Raw genomic sequence first — 23,013 nt, forward strand, 5'->3', positions numbered from 1 at the left:
CCCGTCTGGGTAGGTACCACCCTCATCAGTTATTCTACCGCCAAACAACAGTACTCAATATTGTGTTCCGGTTTGAAGGATGGGTGAGCCAGTGTAACTACAGGCACAAGGGACATAACATCTTACTTCCCAAGGTTGGTGGCGCATTGACGATGTATGGAATAGTTAATATTTCTTACAGCGTCATTGTCTATGGGTGATCGCGACCACTTACCATCAGGTGTCCCATATGCCCGTCCGTCAACCTATACCATAAAAAAGTAGTATTGTGGAACAGTTTTGTATCATAAATAAACATATATTAATCAAGAACTGTTAGTAGTATAGGATATAGCTGAGCTATTAGGTAATCGCGTGGCATACGTAAAGTTAAAGTTTGTTTATCTTTATTCATTCTTTAATTGGAATAGACTATATGTAGAAAAAGAAATGCAATCTTTGATATCAAATTACCAGCAGCTGTAATACAAAATCTGTCCTGAATAAATCGCTAGTCAGTGGCGAATCAACCTTTTGTGCTGCACATATTTTTCTGTTGGTTTAATAAGTCATAACTGACTTAATTTATGTGTTCTATTAATAAACCGATTATCTTCAAATTTTGCGGCTACATAATAGAACAGGGTACCCAACACCACATACATTTATATAGATCAATATACGTTCTATGCTGAGCTCTTACAGAAGCGATCTTGCAACTAATAGCAATGACGAATACAATACAGATATTTAGAAATATTAAAGTGATCGAATCGACTGTTATTTGGAGACAGTTGTTAGTTTTTTCTTTTAACTGCATCATAGCAAGCTGACGCAATATTGGCGACTCCTGTTGGTCGTATTGGGTTTCTTTCAGCTTCGACCGAGCGTGCAGTTGTTGTAGATCCGTCAGTCTTTAGTGCAATGAAGCGTTTGGTCCATTGTATTTCGGGACAATACATTTTTAACGTTTTTGTAGTGAAAACTTAGATGACTGCCAGAAATAAAGGTTTTTATCAAAATGTACGTTTTGTAACGTTTGATTTAGTTATCGATTTTTTTTTTAAATAGTTATGACCTCGTTTATGATTGTATCTTTAATGCCTGCTCTTAAAACCTAGTGTTAAAGAAGGTTATAAAACGCAGCCTATAAGTTACATGATATTTTTTTCATCAATGCGAAAAACAGTAAACATCTATATAATCGAAAAAAAAAAAAAATGTAAGAAAACATTGGTATGGCTACCGTTCTTCTTGGTTACATATTTCTTTATGGTGCTGATGACACACTTTTGACTTACGTTTTATACCTAGGAGCGACAGCTTGTCAGACAGCTAATCATCGTTGCACAGTATAAATTTTTAGAAAAAAACATTTTTTGTTTAAAGTAAGTTAATCGAAATCTCTTGTATAGTGAAATCGATGAGATTCTTTATATACAGCCATTGTTACATAGAAGACTTCGCAAGAAGCTTGTCTTCCGAATAGAAGAAGTTTTACACAGGGTTTCCGGTGAAGTTTCCTTAAAGTGAACGACGGAACGATCCTGTCTGGAACTTCATCCGGATTGAGTTAATAACCGTCGCCCAGAGTAGCATGTTATGAGATTTAACATAGTTTTATACACGACGGTTCTAAATTGGATACATTGGTGCATTTGGTTTTATATCGCAATCTATAAATATATAATGTAACCATATTATTTAATTATTACTCAAAGAAATGTAAATGTGAATACTAGGGATGAAAATTATATCTAATTTTGTTTTATGAGGTTTATGAAAAGAAATAATATGTGTATTTAATGCCACAATAAACTTTAATCTGTTGCTAAAAATAATCTAATTAGTGAACGCTGTTTACTCAGTTTAGAAAATATATTTGGATAAATTTAATGGAAGTTGATGGAAGTAATTTCTGGATTTCGTGAGGATTAACGAATATCTACGTGTTTTTAGTTTAAGAAATAAATAAACTATAAATAACTTTCGTATTAAATACTCGACGTTAAAAGAGTAATAAGACGTTAAAAGTAATAAGAGAAAATGTTATAATTTAAAATGAACCAAAATACATTTTACACAAGACATTATGTCGTGTAGCAAACAAAAGGTACATGAAATGATTAAATAATTAGAGCGCTCTATCTTATTTCAATTACATCGATGTAAGCAGGAAACCCGACACCCACCATCCATCATGAGAACACGATGTCGTGTCAGCGAAACTTTTGTACTGTTATTGATTGCTCTATAAAGGAACGTGTTGAGAAATCGTTCGATATGTATTATATTTATTTCGAAAAGGAATCTTTCTTAATGTATGTTTAATAAATAATGATCATACCAACATAGAGAGGGCAACAATGCTTAGGGCTTACTGCCAATGCTTATAACGACATAACTCTATGAACCAACTTCATCAAGCAGGGCTACTTGTCTCCTCACATGTTTACAATATCGCTGCAATGGTCATTAAGATTTTGGTGAGGCTCGATTAAATAGCGCGACAGGCGTGTTTGACTATGTAAGGAAGGATGCAAGAAAAAACAGTTTCTACTAGAATCCTAAAAACTCGTAGAGGTCGAAGTGCACACCGTTAGTGACACATCCGGCTCCATACTAAGATATTAAAATAACTTTAAGATATTATTAGTAAAATGATATGGACACATATTAAGTTTCAAATTAGTGGTTTTATTATTTATCTATATTATTAATTGTCTTGAGCCGCCGGTTAGCTACGACCGAGTCATTAGTAAATCCATTGCGAAACAGCAATCATTTCTATTGTTGTTATCCGCGTCTACGTCTGAATGGTTAATATATCTCGAGTTAATATATCTATGAGTGGAGGTCATTACTTACATACGGTAGCCATATCGAAATCCATACTACCAAATTTACTATGATATTAGATTTACTATCTATTGCCTGTTGTTGCGAGTGAAATAAAAAATTATTCTGTATACAGCATGTTAAAAGAAAATTTTGTAGAAAATATCGGGGTGTCATATTTTAGTTATAATTAGATAATAGTAGCGATTTTTCGATTTTCAAAAAAAAGTAATTACTCTTTTCTTCTACTTGAATTAAATAGTATATATGTCAATCACGTATAATTAAATTTGAATATATTCTACCTGAAAATCATCAAATTATAAGCCTTTTTTATTAGTAACGTAAACTTGTATTCAGTGTTATGTTTTACTGGTATTAGATTAAAATGTATAGGTATGTCAAATATAACTGTCGAATCTTGTCACTGAAACAAATGCCTTAGAAAGGATGTATGGTCTTTATCTCATTACAAGTATTGTGAATATACATAGTATTGTTGTATAATAATAATAAAAAAGTATTTTTATTAAATTGTATAATATTTATGACGTCATAAATCTTAATAATCTACATTTGTGAGCGATGTTTCCCACGGGCGCTGGGTTAAATGTTTGCCAACAAATAAATCCGTTACGATTCAATTTCGTTGAATTTCATTGCAAATCAAGTCCAATTTGTGTATCAGTAAATCCGTGGCATTTGTTTCACGATGAATGTGTCGCGACAGATACATCCTCTTTTAATTTTTTATATTCGCATCGAATATAATATCGCTTTTTATAGGATTTTCGCTTCCATTCGATTTTTATATAAATATATTTGTTACCAAAAACGTTATCGTCATGGTATGGACATATTATGCGGAGGAATGAGGAATGTTGTAAAGAAGGTCTTGAGCATGGATGTGGATAGATGTAGAGGTAGAAAGACGACCAAAGAAACGGTGGATGGATTGTGTGAAAGACGATATGATTATGAAGAACGTTACTTGTGAGATAATATCCGACCGAGAGGTAGGGAAGGAAAAGACATGCTGCCCCATCTCCAAGTAGAATTGAGATAAGGGCACGATTATGATGTTACTAAATAGTAAAACAATCTTAATTATAAAACAAAGACAACAATAATATACCATATGAATACACTGATCACAATGATGACATAATACACAAAATGAGGAAATGGGCGCATGATAATGTGCGTAGTTACCCTGCGATAGCCATCATGAGGGCGTTTTAACATCCAAGTCCACAAATATATGTACGCTTCCAGTATTGTTTTCATATTAAAATAATGTAAGCCGACTTTTATTTAATATTTTAAATTATTATTTTTATAAACAATAAAGTATTATTGACTGCCGGTTATTATATTTTGCGGATGGCAAAAAAAATGTGCGGGGCGGGAGGATACGGTGATTTGATTCATTCGGTTTTGAGCGTTGAAGGAAAAACAAAAGGAAAAATGTATAATAAAGAAAGTAATTGTGATCATTACGGAGTTATATTTTGGGCATATTTTATTAAGTTCACTATAAATATACATCGAAGTACGTTTAATAAAAAAAATTAAATAATAAGATACGATACGAAAACCTTGGGTTTGATTATTGCTAACTAAAACTCGTTAGGACGCGTTCTCGTAACCAGCAATATCAATCAAATAATAATATGTCATGCTGTAAATTATAATTGTGAAACGTATGAGTAATTCTAGATTGAATTCAATAAACTAAAAGCTTTGCAATAACAATAGGATAGTTTAATTGTGGTTTTTAGTAAATAAACGACCGAACGTACACTCGTTTATTATTTGTATAAATGTGAAATGAATGCAATCAGTCTCAACGATCTGCAGATCACATCCTATTGAAATGATCTCGGCTTTTGTAACAGATAAAAATTACCTTTTGTAGTTAATATTTGTATTGTGAATACACAACATATTTACAAAATAGTAGTCGCCCGTGGCTTCTCTTACGTTTTAGGTTGTTGGTTGTCATGTGTCAGGAAAAAGTAGCCTGTGTCATTTCTTGTACTTCAAGTTTGCTTCATACCAAATTTCGTCAAATTCGGTTCAGCGCTTTGGTCGTGAAAGAGCACCGGACAGGCAGACAGACAGACAGAGTTACTTTCTCATTTATAATTAATCAATCAAATCAAAATAAACTTTATTCAAGTAGGTTTTTACAAGCACTTTTGAATTGTCATTTAAAAAGTAGATTCTACCGAGAAGAAACGGTAAGAAACTCAATAGTTACTCTTTTTCAACAATAATGATATTATAATATAGAAGTATACATTTATTTCTGAAAAGAGCTTGATGCTAGCCATTCCTATAACACGACCCAAATTGCAACAATTCTTTTTAGTACACATAAAAAATAATTAAAAGTAAGTAGCTATATTCATATTATGTTCATTTTACAATAAAAATATTTGAAGCTCGCCCAAGTATTGATATTTGATTTTTAAAACAGGCTTCGAATAATTAAAAGCTGTTTTGTTTATTTTATATCTACAGGGTAATTTTCCACAATTTTATTGTTTGAACGTTAAAGGAACGATTATAAAATTATTTTTATATGCAGAGACTGTTACTTTGAGCAAAAGGTTCTGCGATGTTCTTCATAAGGATGGTCTATCAAATATATTATCCTTCAAATAAGGAACGCTATCAATTGGCGATTGTGCTTTTAAAACGCCAGTACATTACCAGTGTATAAAGTAAATATACAATCTTCTATTACTTTGTCGTAAGTCACATAAGAGGCGAGACGGTTGACAGTCATGTCTACGAAACAGGTTATTTAAAATATATGTCGTGTAGCGAATAAACCTTCGGCTGCTTGGAATCGTTGATTTTATTACAAACCTATGTCGTGTAAATCTTTATGCAGCGGATTAAGATGAGATTTGAATATTTTTTCTTGTAACATAATTTTTTTATTACCTCAAATGTCAATGGTATAAATATATATTTGAATGATAATTTATTAGAGATTTCCGAAAATCTATGCAAATGGCTAATGGCTCTCATTTAAATTTCACTAATAATGATTGGTCTGAGTGTATCTGTTGCGGATATTCAATCCGTGTTGACTTTAATGCACGCTTTAAGAACTCGCTGCAGTTGGTACCACAATCAGGATCGGACGGATACACGCCGTCACTATTGTTTCCGTTGCAATTAATTAGTCGGAAACTGGAGTAGGATTTATACCGTACATTATCATCCGCTGTGACATTGATATGTTTGACCTCTCGTGCGATTACGAGGATCGATTAGTTTCGTATGTTTAGAGGATTTCGTCATTTAACTCGATATAATTCGTCGATTAATTTATTCGATTTCTCAATTGAAATCAATTAAAACGTTTGATAGGTAGTGTAAATATTGCCGAGATTATTCGCTTGCACGTGGTAAGCCGGTGAATGGACCACGTGGGGTGCGGGCGCGGTCGTTCGATACAGCGGAGGCTGCGCTGTGAGCTGTAGCCCGGAACTTCGAACCGGCCAGATAACTTCGACCTCTGCTACCCCTCAGAATTCCACTTGTTTCACTATTAGAAGAAACATCTCGACAACAGACGGAGGTCGCGACTGGATGGACGACTCATCGTGTGTCAGTTACGCAAGATCCATCTTATGCTACTATAGTACTATGGCCATGTTGCATAAAAATATTATTATTGCTTAGATTCAACGTAGTTCAAACGTGTTCAGAGTAACGTGTGGCCTGCGATGTAATTTGAGGTCATGTGGTCTTAATTTCAGTATAGAATGCTTGTCCTTAATTCAATATTATTTAAGTTAAATAATTGTCTTGTTTATTGTAAGGAATGATTCATTATATTAAAAAAACGAGCTTCATTTGTTTTTTTTTTTATATAGAATAAATCTACTGTGAACTCTCTTAAAGCAACCTGTTTAATTTATAGTAGTAAAAATGTTTTTTAGGTGAATGTTAGTGTGCAGCGAGTTCGTTTAATGTCTTTTTTAAAACGTAACCATTACAAACTTGAACTACTTTTGTATTCATTGTTTTTATAACTAATATAATGGGTTTGTCGTCGGGTGTCCCGGTTGGCTCGCTCCATTTTCAGGTCGTCTCGAAATGGGCTAGAGTGTAGAGGCTTCGCGTGTCTAAATATCTTATTTGAAATCCATGGTATTATTATTAACCTCATTTGGTGTTTGAATTTTAAATTTAGAATTAGGTTTTTTCATTTTAAATTTAGATCATTTCTGTTCTATTGTATTTTTTTATATTTTAAATGGCAAAGACATCGTTAGTACAGCGTTATTTATTAAATTGTTGCAATTAGAAAGTTATGTTTTTAAATTATATTAGTAATAATGGTAATCAAAATATTCTCTATTTAAGTAAGAATCGTCATCATACAACATTAAATTACATATAACGCTACAACTATCTTTATATATATAATGGATTATATAATAGGGACATAATCGATATTCACTCATTCGATTAAATATTTGATTGGGGTAATTATGCCATATAATTTAGAGTGATAAATGATAAGTTAAATAATGATTTGATTGAGTGATTTGTTTTCACATGTATACCATCACAATCATCATATTGAACTAACATATCGCAAAATTAAAGGATCACATATCTCACGTATCTTTATATGTATAAATGATTGCATAATTCAGTATTATTCAGTGTTCTAATAAGCGTTATTCTTTGAGCGATAAGGTTGATAATCCAGGATAGATTCCTTTGAAAACTGGATGGGGATCTCGGGTACGTGGGAGTTTCATGTTCGAGATAAGAGAGGTCGTTGAACCCACGACTTGGTTCTTTTCTTATGCTGATTTCCCTTTGATTGAATAAGTTTTATTGTGAAGGGAAGAATTTAAATAGCCTAATGAATGAGAGAAATTCAAAAATAGAATCGATCTACATTTTATTATGTAAACTATTTCAAATCTCGAATTCGTCATGTTAAAAATATTTATTGATTTTGATATTTGGTAAATGTGATCAAATTATTAAACATCCAGATCAATCATATTAATTTATTTTTAAACATTTCATTAATTTTAACGATTTCGGTTTGTAGTTTGTAATACGGTTTTAGTTACATGAACAGTTGGCGAACTTTATCGTTTTGGACGATGGAATTTGTAACTTGTCTCAAACTAATTATACTTCCAGACAGTTGATATATTTTTGACGAATACTAATAAATTGTATAATTATATATACATATGTAGGTAAGGTAGAATTAAGTTGTTAGCATGTGCTTCATTCAGTAGTATGTCCCTGGAAGAGTAAGCCACAAACAAACAGAGTTACTTTATTTGTAATATTAGAGAGATTAGTATAAATTTCCTCAGAATTAAAAATTACCCTTTTAAGCAACAAATTGGATTATTTTTTTATTTTAAGAGAACATGTTTAATGTCATAGGAAAATAATGCATTTAAATATACAAAAACCAATTATAGACTCAATTCAGTTGATATTATACGTAACTGTTTCATGGCACCCGTTTGTCAAATCGGTTCAGCTCCTATTACAGTTATAGCATCGCTGATCCCTAAATATAAAAAAGTAATCTTTCGAAACTGTAAAACAGTTATCGACATAGGGCGAGCAAAAACTTATCACCTACAAACCAATATTAATCTTTTTCTATACAATTGTAAAAAACCGTTCATTCAAAGTTGAACCTTTTGAATATACAGATAGGGTTCATTTAGTCAACGATATACAAAATATACCTCCGGTTTGAACTCTGACAGTAATCGCAACCTTTTTAATCTTTCACGAATTCTTAACATTTAAAAGTCGACCTTATATATTTGTAACTTTGATTTATTTTTGAGTGCGTTAATGTACTTTGTTGTAGGTTTGCTAGATCGGTAAATGTGCGCAGAAGCTCACGTGTTCTTTTATGCCTTTTGTCGCAGCTTTGAACGAGGGTTCCTCCGAGCCTTCAAATGGTCGACCTACCGTTTATAATGTGTTTTATATACGTAAGATTTCTAAAAAAACGTTTGAGTAGGATGAACATGAAAATATCCTTTTTTCGCATAGGGTATGACAAGAAAATTTGATTCTTAAGTTTTACGAAATACGATGTATCAGCGGTTTGAAATGTTCTTTAGTTCCTACTGTTAAGAACTTGCGATAAAGTAGACTTTTGCATGACTTTTTTTCTTCAATGAAATTTATATATTTATTCGTATATTAAGTAATGCATCTTTTTAACCTATAATAGATACAAAAGAAGAAAAAGACTTTGAAGAGTAGTATATTTTTAATACCTATTTAGAAGTTATTTAAAGAAATCATAGGACATTATAATAACATAAACCAATACTCTGACCCTGAAGATATACTGAATTGACGGAACCGGAAACATGGAGAGCAAAAGTTTATCTTTACTTCCCGCTAAAAATACATTGCATAAATCTATAAATAAGTGTTTTGTGATTATTCTTGGCGCGGATGTTGTTTATGTTTGGGGTAAACATATTACAGACAAAACTAAATAGACTTAGTTGGTGAGTGGTTGATCCTATTTCTATTTTTCTTCTTTTCTGTTTGAAAAACACGTGTCCTTCCTCCATGTGGAGGGGAGTGGGTATGTGGGGCTCGTTGGTGCCGAGAATGATACTAGTGCGCCCTAGTACCTTTAACCTTGGAATACCCATTTAAAACCAGTAGGACCAGTCTCGGGTACACCGTACCTCGTATACCGCACCGAGTACCTCCGTTTTTGCAGCTCTTGCCACAGGATCGCTTTCGTATGCTACCGTGACTGAGTGGTTACTACCTACCCAGTCGGGCTTGCACAAAACCATAGACTATTTATAGTCACTACAATTATTGAGGTTCATAGAATCGCTGGCGATAAAGCCAGGTCAGGTCAGTCTAACAAGAACCATTCAACGGCTGGATCTATTAGGGAACTATTATGTACTTACTTCAAATAACGAAAAAAATCACACAAATTCATAATTCCTATTAATATTATAAATTTGTGAGGATGTATGTATGTTTGTTACTCTTTCACGATAAAACTACTGAACGGATTTGGATGGAATTTTACAGCAATATATTTTTTTATAAAGAATATTGGTCATTCTACAGAATAACACATAGGCTATAATTTATAATGATTTTATGTAATTTGGTCATAACATGACATAATATATAAATACGATACATATCAAGTACCCGTGCGAAGCCGGAGCGAGTGGCTAGTCATTAATAACTAGCGATAGTTTTTGTCGCTAGTTATCCTCAAATTATCAGAAGTCTTACAAAAGTGCCAGTAGTTTGGGTCATTGTATCAAGTTGGTTTTAATAGGATAACATATATCTGTAGAACTCGTCAGCTTAGTCTCCGAGTAATCTGATTACAAACTACAGCGTTTACTTATTTACGCGAACATTTAACCTTTGCTTGAGTGCTTTGTCCTTCATCCAAAGGGACACTGTGAATGTCTATCTGTATACGGTACTGTTCCTTTCTCATTGTATACAGGGTTATTGGTAACTCGACGTATATCTTCATATAAATGGTTAATTTTTTCATTATGCATACGGGGGTTAAAATTATTGCAAATAGTCTCCCCTATCACCTCCTAACGGATATACGTCGAATTACCAATAACCCTGTATATCTTATCTTATTAATAGTGTTAGCCGGGCTGTCGAGATTTGATTCCAGATATTATTGAAAACAGAAATACAGCTCATCAAATCTAATAAATAAAGAAATCGGTGGACAAACAAGAGTAGACTGCTATTATGGTTATTTGTAAATATATATATGAGAATGGACGTTTTCTGAAGACTTTGATACGATCTATTCATTCTTTTGACTCGTTGTTAGATGCAGCAGCACATCATCTTCAAGACCATCTAGTCGATCGGCGTTTTGTTTTGACGAATTTAATAGTGTAACGAATTTAATAGTATGTGTGTATAACACTTTGGGCAAAATATGTAAATGTCAGCTCGTTTTTAGTAAAGGGGTTTAAATAGAGGGGTCATTGAACGAGGTATCATATTTTTTTTTGCCAAATCCTTTTTGTATTGCTAGTTTGTGAAGTGATATAACGTCTATCCATCCATAATATTATGGAAGTATTTGTTCTTCAGTACATGCATAAGTTTATACAAATAAATACAAGCTTTTCGTTGTATAAATTAAGGACATTACCTATATTTTTGTGATTTTTAAACAGTGCTTTGTCTTCTTTTTTCGAATAGAAAATCAATGATGAAAGACAGAGAGAAATGCAGTGCTTAATTAAACCGCCATACGACGTTTATGAGAAAGACATGAAATATGGAATTATAACAAAAGAAAAAGTTTGTACCGTACACAGCATTCGGACGATACAATCTTTCTGTACTGTAGTCTGTTTTACAACTCAATTGTGTTATTATTGTAAAAATAATTTAGTTTAAATGTTTTTAGAAAAAAAATGGATATTATTTCCTCTTGAAACAGTTTTCATTGTGTGGGCTTGATTGCGGATTGATAACCGCTGGTATAAGATTAAGGCCATTATTTGAAAATTTAATTCGAAGTAAATATAAGGTACGGCGAGGTACTTGTGTTTTCAATAGATCATTATCAGTATAATCTTGGGATACTTCAAATTTATATTTCAATATCAGTAATAAGATATGTCTGTTCGATGGAACTTGATTCTTCTTCTGATTTCAAATGCTTCTTGCAATGAATGCTTTGTGTATCATTTGAAATGACTCAAAACCAAACCTATGTAATATAAACCCTATACCAGCGGTCGGCAACCTTTTGATAGGCAAGGGCCACAAGGTGGCAAAATAAATTAGTCATATTCCATAGAAAAAAGAAATTTGTTAAAAAAATTACAGTTTACAGATTATGTTTATATGTTTGGGCTTAGAAAAATAAAGAAATGAAAACTACAAACGACCTAAATAGGAAACTGATTTTACACAAATTTTAGTGTGACGTCTGAGCTATTTCTTGTATGTTTGATATATTTTTCAACTTTTTTACAACAAGGAAGATGTTCGCGGGCCGCGTGTTGCCGACCGCTGCCCTATACCAATAAGTTTATTTTTGGTTTTAATTGTATATGCATATTTAAATTACGACAATAGTAAATCATTATTATTTTCGTTTAATTTGTGAATATTCCGATTTTGTGTCACAAATCAATGAATAAACAAGAAATATTAATTCAAGTGTTAGGGATTTACCCATTTATGTAAACAACAGCGTCTGACGTTGCAAAATTGATAATAAGTTTATTGTACTTTGTAAACATTATTATAATATATATAATATATAAAATAATACTTCACCTTAAGTGCGTGTAAAATATTTATGTAATGTTAATTATTTGAATACGTAATCTTTAATCTATGAAAACATATATTTTTATGAGACCTACAATTTCCCGCCAATTGTTGTTTACACAATTCCTCTTCTTTTTAATTACGTGTATATATATTTAGTTAGGAAAAGGAAACAATTTGAAATTTTATGAAAAATAAATAAAGTATCAACGTAAGTCGTGCAGAACATATGAGATACGAAGAGGGAGAGAACATTTGCTCATTGTTTACATATTTTAGCGACGCGAACATTGTTAATATAAATAATTTACAATAATAAATACACAAATAAATAAAACTTTAATATGATAAATACATAAACGGCGAAGGTTTTATCTAAGGTTTTATACGATTAAATAGAATTAATACATTTCATTGAGTTGTTTTTGTTTTAAATATGACATAATTATTATTTCATTTATCGAATTAAATTAATTGCATATGAATAAATATGTAACTAAAACAACAAGCATTGACGACGATAAACATACATATAATTTTCTTTAAGAATGGATTTGTTTCAATTTGAAGAGTAAGTAAGGCCATTGAAATACATATAATAAACATACACAAGGCGTTTTACTTCAGCTAGTCGCGAATTAACAGTGTAGAGAATTAGTATCTTTAAGCAATATAGTATCATAAAATAAACTATCTAAAATAATGCTGAATAAAAAAAGACCAAACACATACGGCGCCTCTATCATCTGTTTCTGCCCTGTGGAAAATGATTGTGATTATTAAAATCATCATTAGTATTGTGAATACTCGTTAAACCTTCGAAGTCCCAATCGTGCTTTTAGCCGGTGGATATTAAGTTATATATGAATATTTCGTGAAACGTCATTTGAAATAATATTCAGCAGCGAGTGGTTAATTCGTAATTTACGGTTCGAAGCAACATCAATCCCGTGGAAATGGAGGCTTTGAAATTGTCGAAATTTGGTACGACCCATTTATAATAATGTCTATTGTTTAAATTGCTTTCGGAATAAGCGAATAACAGCTGTTTCTGATGAGTTATTCACTCTATTCGTAGTAGTTTAAAATGTACATTATTGTATATAACGTTCAAGTTATGAAGTGTTAAATATAAAACACTATGGTAATTCGTGTAATACTCTTCAAAATATACGGATAATAGGGCTGAAATGATGACATGAAATGGCTTAGATAGATATACTATGTAAATCTCAAACGGCTATCACTATTTAAGTACATATACAAGTACGTGTATGTGTTTGATGTAATTCCTTGTGTTAACAAAGAACAGTATGGTATAAAAGTTGTAACTAACGCTTCTGTTTAACATTACGAGCAGTTATGAGACCACTCTTTTCTACATCGATATATACGTATAGAATATACTTATGTTATATATTAAATATATATACATATGTCCCTGTAGTAATAGCTAGTGCAATGAGCACATACAAGACACAAAGGGTTTAAGTCGTTAAGCTTTTAATATAGTTTTGTTTATGTGATGCACTTTTGTTTTTTATTTTATCTTTCATATGGTCCATACAAGTATGACAAAACTTGAATTAACATAGTTATTTAACTAGTACTATTACTGTTGCGTTTCTTTTCGGTTTGTTTCGGTACATTCTGAAATGATAGTAACTTTTTATTCTGTTAAGTTATGATTAGACGGTGCTAATAAGAAGCGATTTGGATTTCAATTGTTTTTGTTAGTAAGTGCATATGTTGAGAGTCGGTGGTTTAATGACAATGTAATAATTAACTGAACATTTGATTTTGATTGACATTGGCGTGACCGACCACATATACCGCGAATGCAGTTCAGAAATCGATATCACGTCGATAATTCTGCAGCATTTTAAAAATGTATACGACCTCATTTTTTCTGCATAGAATTCAATTTCACATCTCGATTTATAAAAGAAAAAAAAAAACTGGCTTCAAATTTTTGTAGTATGTTACAATGTTTATATGTTTCAATTAAAAAAACTTGGTGATATCCTAAGTATCAATTAAACTGAGATAGTATCTTAGAACTTTTGTATGCTAAACCTAACGCAGATACAATTTATCAAGAAATAGATATGGTATAAATATATTTTAAAGCCTTAGCATAGCACTCATCAATAAGCTTTCTAAGAATATAAAGATTAAAACAATTAAAATACCGATCTTTAGTTTCGGATATTACTTACCAGCAAGCAAACATAACCTCTTTGTGACATTAGTATTTATTCATTATATAGTTTTATTCATTTTTTATTTTACAATTTACGTCTGCGTCATCTTTGACAACATTCAATGTTTACTACCCAATACAAGTTTGTAACTTGTAGTACAATAAATCGTAATGATCAATGGTCATGCGTCATTTGCAACTCATGTAAATAGGTCAGATGGGGGGGGGGGTGGTGTGCATTGTTACATTAGAATATGGCAATACAAAGCCTCTGAAAGGCGTGAGAAATCGTACGTCACGAATTTTCTATGATATATTGTAGCTTTGTATGGCTAACTGTGTATGTATTATGATACGCATATTCGTGTGAGAGCTGTTTGTAAAAGCCCGCGACTGACTCTGACTTATTAAGTGGGTTTCGAACTATCCGTTGTCCTCTCTGTGAAGTGAATTTGGCGATGAAAGAAATAGATAATATGTATATCCAATACAGGTGACCCATTTGAAAAATCTTTGTAATTTTGGTATGGCCCAGTGGTTAGAAGGTGTGCATCTTAAGGTTAGAACCCGCAACCATCGGTTGCGGGTTCTAACCAAGGCAAGCACCACTGAATTTTCATGTGCTTTATTTGTGTTTATAATTCATCTTGTGCTCGGCGGTGAAGGTAAACATCGTGAGGAAACATGCATGTGTCCAAGTTCAACTAAATTCTTTTACATGTGTATCCACCAACCCACATTGGAGTAGCGTGGTGACATATGCCCCAAACCTTCTCCAAGTTAATGATAAAGCGTATTCATTGAAATATATTTTTTTAAATTTAAATCCGCTCATATGATAAAATTCATTAATCGTTGCTCTAAAATTTTAAATTGCGAATTCAGTGGTCCGCGAGTTCCAAAAGGTTGCTGACCGCTGATGTATGTGTGTCTGTGATTTCTATGCACTTTAAATACGTCGTAATAGTTAAACGATGAGAACGTAACAGCACAAGGACGAAATACATAGTCTTAAATTGCTTGAATATTCATGAAAACTTGATTATTAAAATATAGTCGGGCAGCGAGCGCGTCTCTAGAAGCCGGATTATTTACATAAATATACAGGGAAGGACAAACAAATTTGACACTTTACTCTCGATCTGATAGAATGAATCTCTTCAAAGAAAGACGAAGATTTTGATTAGCAATTGGAAAGTCCATTTCTTTTCATAATCAATCATCCATATTTCCTATTCGTATTTAACTAATGTCATTTGGTATGGGCAATATGTTTCGATAAACAAGATTATGACTATATGGAATCAGACATTTCTAAGTAATATTCTTAAAACGTCGCGTATTACTCGATAAGTAAATTTTGTGAGAGATATCTCTACCCCCTATTCTTTCTTATTTTCTCCATTGGCTATCGTAGAACTAAATAGTTTTTGCCCAGATGTAGGGCGATCCAAACGGGAAATACTGCTGACATCGACTCGTATATCATTATTTTGATTTCTATATACTTAATTTAGTCCTTTCTGTAAACCAGTGAGTGTTGCACTGAAATAAAATAGCTAATATTTACTTAGGAACTCAAAAAAAAATTCCTGATTTTAAATTGTTTTATTATTAATATATGTTTTTTGTTTTTTCAGATGACTACGATGTTCGTCGTTGATTTTGTGGTATGTATTCTTAAGAGTCAACAATTTATAGATAATTTGACACAAATTAACAGTTTGATGCTGGGCTTGAGCTTTGGTCAGCTCTTTTTGAGAGGGAGTTTATTAACCAGTCAGTCTACCGCATAAGAGATTAAAATGCATTGGTACTTGGTGAGTGATCCAGTTTTAATACAGGACCAATGAATCCCGCGATTAAAGGTGCATTGACTATGTAAGAAGTGATTTGATACTTACAGAGTCTTTAGACTATAGATAGACAACTTATCAAATGATTTACTACGCCATCCACGTGTGATTTATTATTTAGTTCCTAAGTTTGGTGGTACAATTGGTACAGGTGATAATATTCTTCACATACGACGTTTTTGTATACGTAAACCACGTTAATAATCAAGATTAAAGTGAGCGAGTATATTTAGCTAAATCTCACATTCGTACAAACATCGCTAAACGAATAGTCAAGTACCATATAATTAATAAAGCAAAGACGCCGCCGCGCTTGTAATCGCTATGAATGGGCTTAGCTCGCTCGGCCGCGGCGAGATAAGACCAATAACCCACATGTTTGGATATTATCGCGTATCAACGCTTTAATAGACTCAATTATTACGAGAGTATCGCATGTTGTCGTAATTCGTCTAAATGTTATTTCTGATCAATCGTTTCATCACAATGCCTCTATCATAGAAAGATAGCTTTTGGTATTGTATATTATTAGTTTCAACGTTTAAAAGGTATGAAGTCAAGTATTAGTAAAAGTAAATATATTAAAAGGTAGTCGATTTGGTTCAAGCTAAGTTTGTTACAAGTTGCAGTCTGCGACTTCGCCCGCTTCTTAAATTAGACGGTAATAGGTTTTGAGGTATCAGAAAGTAAAATTTGATCTTTGGTTTTCAAACCGAGTTACAATGTTGATTGATAATAATTAGTAGATACATATAGATGTTACACAGTAATGTGATGTCAGCAATATTTATTATTAAAGAAATAAGTTCTGACAACCTTTGTGAGTCAGATTTAATTTCTATTTTTCAGAATTATCAGTGTTTGTTCGAGTCGGCTTGCTTATCTAAATTAATTGTTTTTAAGAATTGCTAATCTAAGGAAATAACGACTATATATGAAGTTTAAACTAATTTCTTACGATTTTTATTAACATAATAGTGTTATTAGGTTGCCTATTCTATAAAAGGTATACGAATATTGGCGTTAATTATCCCTAAGATTTCAATGGGTATTTTTATATTTGGATCAATTGTTTTTACTTTAAGTAAAGGATATTGAATTATAATTTAAATGTTAATATTATGAAGGGTCTCGATCTATCAGCATTTCAAGTTGTTTATTTTATGAATACGGATCTGCTGAGGCTGAAACGGCCTACTCGGATTGGCTGAAATTCTATCGCATTTATATCTACCAATAAGCAGTCGAGCTTGTAGAATATTTGCCAAAACGTCTCTCTAGTACTGGGTGTAACTAGGTACAAGTTTTACTATTATTTTACTGAATTGAAATTTCTTTCAAAACATTTTATATAATTCTTTTTTTTTAAATCTATATTTCAATAATGTCGCATATAATTTATGAAATTACGACATACCAGAATATGATTGCAGTTATTAAAACGAGTTCGATGAACTGACTTCTGAAAGGAGCTTATGACTCTCGTTTATAACAATCACAAGTCTGTTTGGTAATTGATAAGATCAATATGTTTTGGTATTGAAAATAATAACTATAATAATAATCTTACCAGAGATTATCTTGAAAGATTGAAAGTTCTCTCCCGCGCGCCTCTTATAACAGTTAGTCTTATACTTGAAAAGGGATCCCTGGGTTTTACTAAAATGTTATGTCAACAGTGTACGTTATGACATTGGTTCAATCACCCCGTTATGCTGAAACTAATTAATATTTGGCAACAGATGGGCTTGCATAAAGCCAAACTACCAAGTACTTATCACATTATTTATATTTACAAATCTTCTGTGTGTATGTAAATGCACCCCTTAACAGTTAAACCAATTTTTTGTAAGTATTTGAAAGATTCGATCGTGAAGTAAATAATTTTTTTTTATCCGGACTGAGACGTAACGGGCTGCTAGTTAACTAATTAAAATACATATGTTACATATTCAAGGCAAGGAATTAAAGATATGGGAAGAGGACAAAATGTTTTATGTACCTACAAAGACAATACAGCGATAACGAATGAAGCAAAGTAATAGATGATACAAAAGGCGGCCTTTTCATTGAACAGTTCTTCGAGGCAATTTTGAGAAAGAGGAAATATTATGTTTACATTATATATTAGTAAACATGATACGTTCGTAAATATTTGTTTTTGTAATAGTATATACAGTTTTTCTATATATATATTTAATTATGTATTTTAAATTATATATAAATGGAAGTGTGTTCTGTTTTGGTATTATTTTTCTGAAGGTTTGTTTGAGTTTTCACAATCACTTTTTAGTCTTAATCTTTGTTCTGGTTTCAAAATATGTCGTAAACGTGACTCTACATGACAAAATCCTCTTTTCTTCTTAAGCAGAACGTAAGCTCATTGTATCGAGGAGGATCGTGGAGATTCGGATAGAGGTTCATGGAGTATTGGTATCGCAATTTCTAGCGACACGTACTGGTCTCTTTATGATATCCTTATTTTATATTATTTTTCACAGCCGGGCAACATTTAAATATTTTTATTATTCCAATATTTTTCCACCAACCACCCGCATTGGAACAGCGTGGTGTAATATGTTCTAAACCTTCTCGTGAAAGGAAGAGGAGGCCATTAGCCCAGCAGTGGGAATTTACAGGCTGTTGTTGTTTGTTGTTGTGTTGTAAGCAATATTTACAACGTGTAAAATCTATAGCGAGTTTCAGGTCCGCACCTTACATTAAGGTCAAATTGCCCAGTATTCTACTGTAAAAATAATTCCTTTCTACAATATCTGAATATTGGTAACAAGATTGCTGCAAATCACTTTTATAACTGCAGCTAGTATCAATAAATTGCCATAATTGGCGTTAGACAGTTACCAATCGAAATGTTCGTAGTTATAGATCGTCACAATGGTCTATTTAATTTTATTGTAACCGGCATCGAGAATTATTGTCACTCGAAGCAGATAGGCACTTTGGCAGTTTCTCCTCTATCTGTTAATCTCGTTTGATAATGGTTATAAGAGGTCGGCCATTAGCTATGACCTTGAAAAGCAAGAGGAACATTTGGACTTGATTATAAAAAGAAAATTGCTGTTCTGTTTTAACTTGTCCACTTTTGAAACCAAAATCTGCTAAAGTTCACATTTTAAGTACTCGATCTTTTGAACCATCTGGGTCTTATATATCTCATTACTGTAATAATAAATATATATTTGTAACCATTACATAGTATAAAACAAAGTTGTTTTTACTGTCTCTATGCCCCTACGTACGCTTAAAATTTTAAAACTGCGCAACGGATTTTGATGCGGTTTTTTTAAATAGATAGAGTGATTCGAGACGAAGGTTTTTATATATAATACATGGACAAATTCGTAAAGAAACACTGATAATAATTTTAGAAGTTTCTACTGTTATGTCATATCATTGCACCCGTGCGAAGCCGGGTCGGGTCGCTAGTTGAACACAGTTTTAGTCGTCGCTACTGGTAACATATCGTTCGAAATATATAACTGAGAAGATTTGCTCCTGGCGTCAATTACGTTAAATTCAGAATAACCAAAAAGTAGGCTAGTAACGCTTCCATTGCATATTGTTATCAGTACGGTTTGGGCAATCTTGTTCATTTTGAGGGGCAAGGCCACCGGACGTCGACCCGACCGGTACGGAAATAGAGGCCACGTGCGCGCAGCTGCTCTGAGGTTATGTTTACTCTGAAATCGATAGCTGAGCTGACCGCGCTACGCGATACGGTGCGCGGCGGTTTTCCGTTTGTTATTTTGCACGTTGGACTCGACTTAACTACAAAGCCGCTTAGAGTCCTGGATATAACATTGCGCAATCTTAACTTGTATATTACAACCCATAGTATGTTCTAATAAATATGGAGACGATTTTAATTATGCTTAGTTAGTTAGTAGAAAAAAAAGCAATAGATAAAACTTAACACTAGAAGTTGTAGCCAGTTTCAAAGAAGGTTTTAGTTTATGATAATATTGTATTAGGAGTTAGCCTTAGCAGTGTTACTCGTCTTCAATTAAAAGCTGATATGCTAAGAAAATCTTCATTTTTTTATTAATCTTTTGTATCGTTCTGAAATATTAAATATATAAAATGGCGACATCTACCGATGGTGGTGTCTACTAACCATCAGATGATCCATCTGTTCGTCCTCACACCTATATCATAAAAAAATATGAAATTAATCTTATAGTCAACACTGGTTCGGAGCCGAGATGGCGCAGTGGTTAGAACACGTGCATCTCAACCGATGATTTCGGGTTCAAACCCAGGCAAGTACCACTATATATATGTGGTTAATTTGTGTTTATAAATTCATCTCGTGCTCGGCGGTAAAGGAATCGTGAGGAAACCTGCATGTGTCTAATTTCATTGAAATTCTGCCACATCTGCATTCCACTAAGCCGCATTGGACCAGCGTGGTGGAATATATTCTAAGCTCTCTCCATAATGGGAGAGGAGGCCATCCATTAGCCCAGCAGTGGTATGTTACACCGAGATATTACATAAGTTTACTTTTTAGTATCGTAATTGTTTTTAAAATATAATAAAAATTCCAATGAAGGAAGCGATATATTTTGATTCCTTCGTAAACATAACATTTTACTTAAAAAATACAATAATTATTGTTTTAATTAAAGTTATTGCTTAGCTTATCTTCCAGCAATGTTTTAATGAAATCAAGTATCGAGGTAAGGAATTCCATACGGAGTTTCACCAGCTCGAGACATTTATATCGTTCACCATATTAATTTCATTAATAAACAACGTGTAATAAAACTCATTCTTTTAATCATGATAGCTTTATGTTGATATTGTATAGCTCAGTTCTGTGCTTGTATTTGTTTTTATATTTCGTCTTGTGTTCTAATGATTTGTGCGAGGGTCAGATGATATAACTAACGCGCAATCGAATAGCGTGGTGTAATAGACTTTAAGATCGGCTCAAGTGTGTCAAAAACTTTAACCCAGCTGTGGGGCATTTAAATATAGTAACATCTTTTATACTATATTGTTGTTAAGTATAAAGGCTTCAAGAGTCGAGATGGCCCAGTGGTTAGAACGCGTGCATCTTAACCGATGATTGCGGGTTCAAACCCAGGCAAGCACCTCTGATTCATGTGCTTAATTTGTCATTATATTTCATCTCATGCTCAGCGGTGAAAGAAAACATCGTGAGGAAACCTGCATGTGACAAATATCATAGAAATTCTGCCACATGTGTATTCCACCAACCCGCATTGGAACAGCGTGGTGGAATATGTTCCAAACCTTCTCCTCAAATGGAGAGGAGGCCTTTAGCCCAGAAGTGGGAATTTATAGGCTGTTGTGCTTGTGGTATAAAGGCTTCAGTCAGACTAAATTTTGCGAATAATTGGGGCGGTCAATTAGTCCACAGTATAGTCTTCAATAGTTAAGTGGGTGTACCACATATACTGATTTAAAGTATATATTAAGAAAAAGTTAATTATATAATCAATTTAAGTAATTGTATTAGTACCACAGCCATCTGCGTCTTCGCTCGCGTTCTAAGGGTTTTTCGTCGAGTACAAGCATTAAAGTTGCCTGTCTTTCCCAGGAGTTCAAGCTTGGCTTATATAAAATTTAATCAAATTCGGTTCTGTATTTAAGCGGTCACAGTAAGACAGACAGCGTTACTTCCTAATTTGTAAGTTGAGAATTGATTAGTATAGATATCAAAGTAATTTTTTTTTTATGGAATAGGTTGGCGGACGAGCATATGGGCCACCTGATTGTAAGTGGTCACCATCACCCATAGACATTGACGCTGTAAGAAACATCAACTATTATTTACATCGTCAATGTGCCATAAAACCTTGGGAACTAAGATGTTATGTCCCCTTTGCCTGTAGTTACACTGGCTCACTTACCCTTCAAACCGGAACACAACAATACTGAGTACTGTTGTTTGGCGGTAGAATATCTGATGAGTGGGCGGTACCTATCCAGACGGGCTAGCACAAAGCCCTACCACCAAGTGATATTGTGGGTTTTGTTTTCGATTTACGGAACTCTAAAATAATAATGATAATAATTACATGCATTCGAGCTTGCACACAGTAGAAATGTTTAGTAAAGGAATGTTTGTTGCGTGTCTTATTTCTCAAAAACGATTGTATAATAAATAACGGCCCACGCGTCGCCCACTGTAAGTTTCGGTGTAAATTGTTCTCGAAGTGAAAGTACTTGTTGCAGTTCAATATAATTGTTCACTGAACGATATAAATACGTTCGTTTATTTGGTTTTTGTTTCTGTTTACCTGTATTTATTTATAGCGAATCAGGAGGTGTTGTTTTTGTACCGGTTTTTATTAAGTCTGTAATAAAAAAACGCCTTGTTACTACATGTTAATGAATATTGCTGATGCTATTATTCAATATTCTGTTCTACGATATTTTATATAGGCGAGATAACCCAGTGTTTAGAACGCGTGCATTTAACCGATGATTGCGGGTTCAAACCCAGGCAAGCATTACTGAATATTTTTGTGCTTAATTTGTGTTAATAATCATATGGTGCTTGGCGATGAAGGAAGACATCGTGTGGAAAACTGCATCTGTCTAATTTTATAGAAATTCTACCACATGTGTGTTCCATCAACCCGCATTGGAACAGCTTGGTGGAATATTTTCCAAACCTTCTCCTCAAAGGGAGAAGAGGTCAGCAGTGGGAAATTTAGTCTGTTGTTGTTGTCGTCGTTGGTCTAAATGAATTATATTTATTAAGTTACTTTAGGATTCGTTAGAGTATACAAAATA

The 23,013-nt window shown here is 33.0% G+C and overlaps 1 protein-coding gene across 2 annotated transcripts in view; it reads left to right on the forward strand.

The window, feature by feature from the left end:
- Nucleotides 1–23,013, forward strand: part of LOC124529696 (protein tweety-like) — an 83,266-nt gene that overhangs the window by 18,618 nt on the left and 41,635 nt on the right. For both annotated transcript variants that reach the window (XM_047103566.1, XM_047103567.1), the window contains exon 2: nucleotides 16,009–16,038. The gene's annotated coding sequence lies outside the window, so the exon portion shown is untranslated. The remainder of the gene's footprint in view (nucleotides 1–16,008; nucleotides 16,039–23,013) is intronic.

The sequence above is a fragment of the Vanessa cardui genome, chromosome 5, assembly GCF_905220365.1.
Source record: "Vanessa cardui chromosome 5, ilVanCard2.1, whole genome shotgun sequence".
Classification (NCBI taxonomy): Eukaryota; Metazoa; Arthropoda; class Insecta; order Lepidoptera; family Nymphalidae; genus Vanessa; species Vanessa cardui.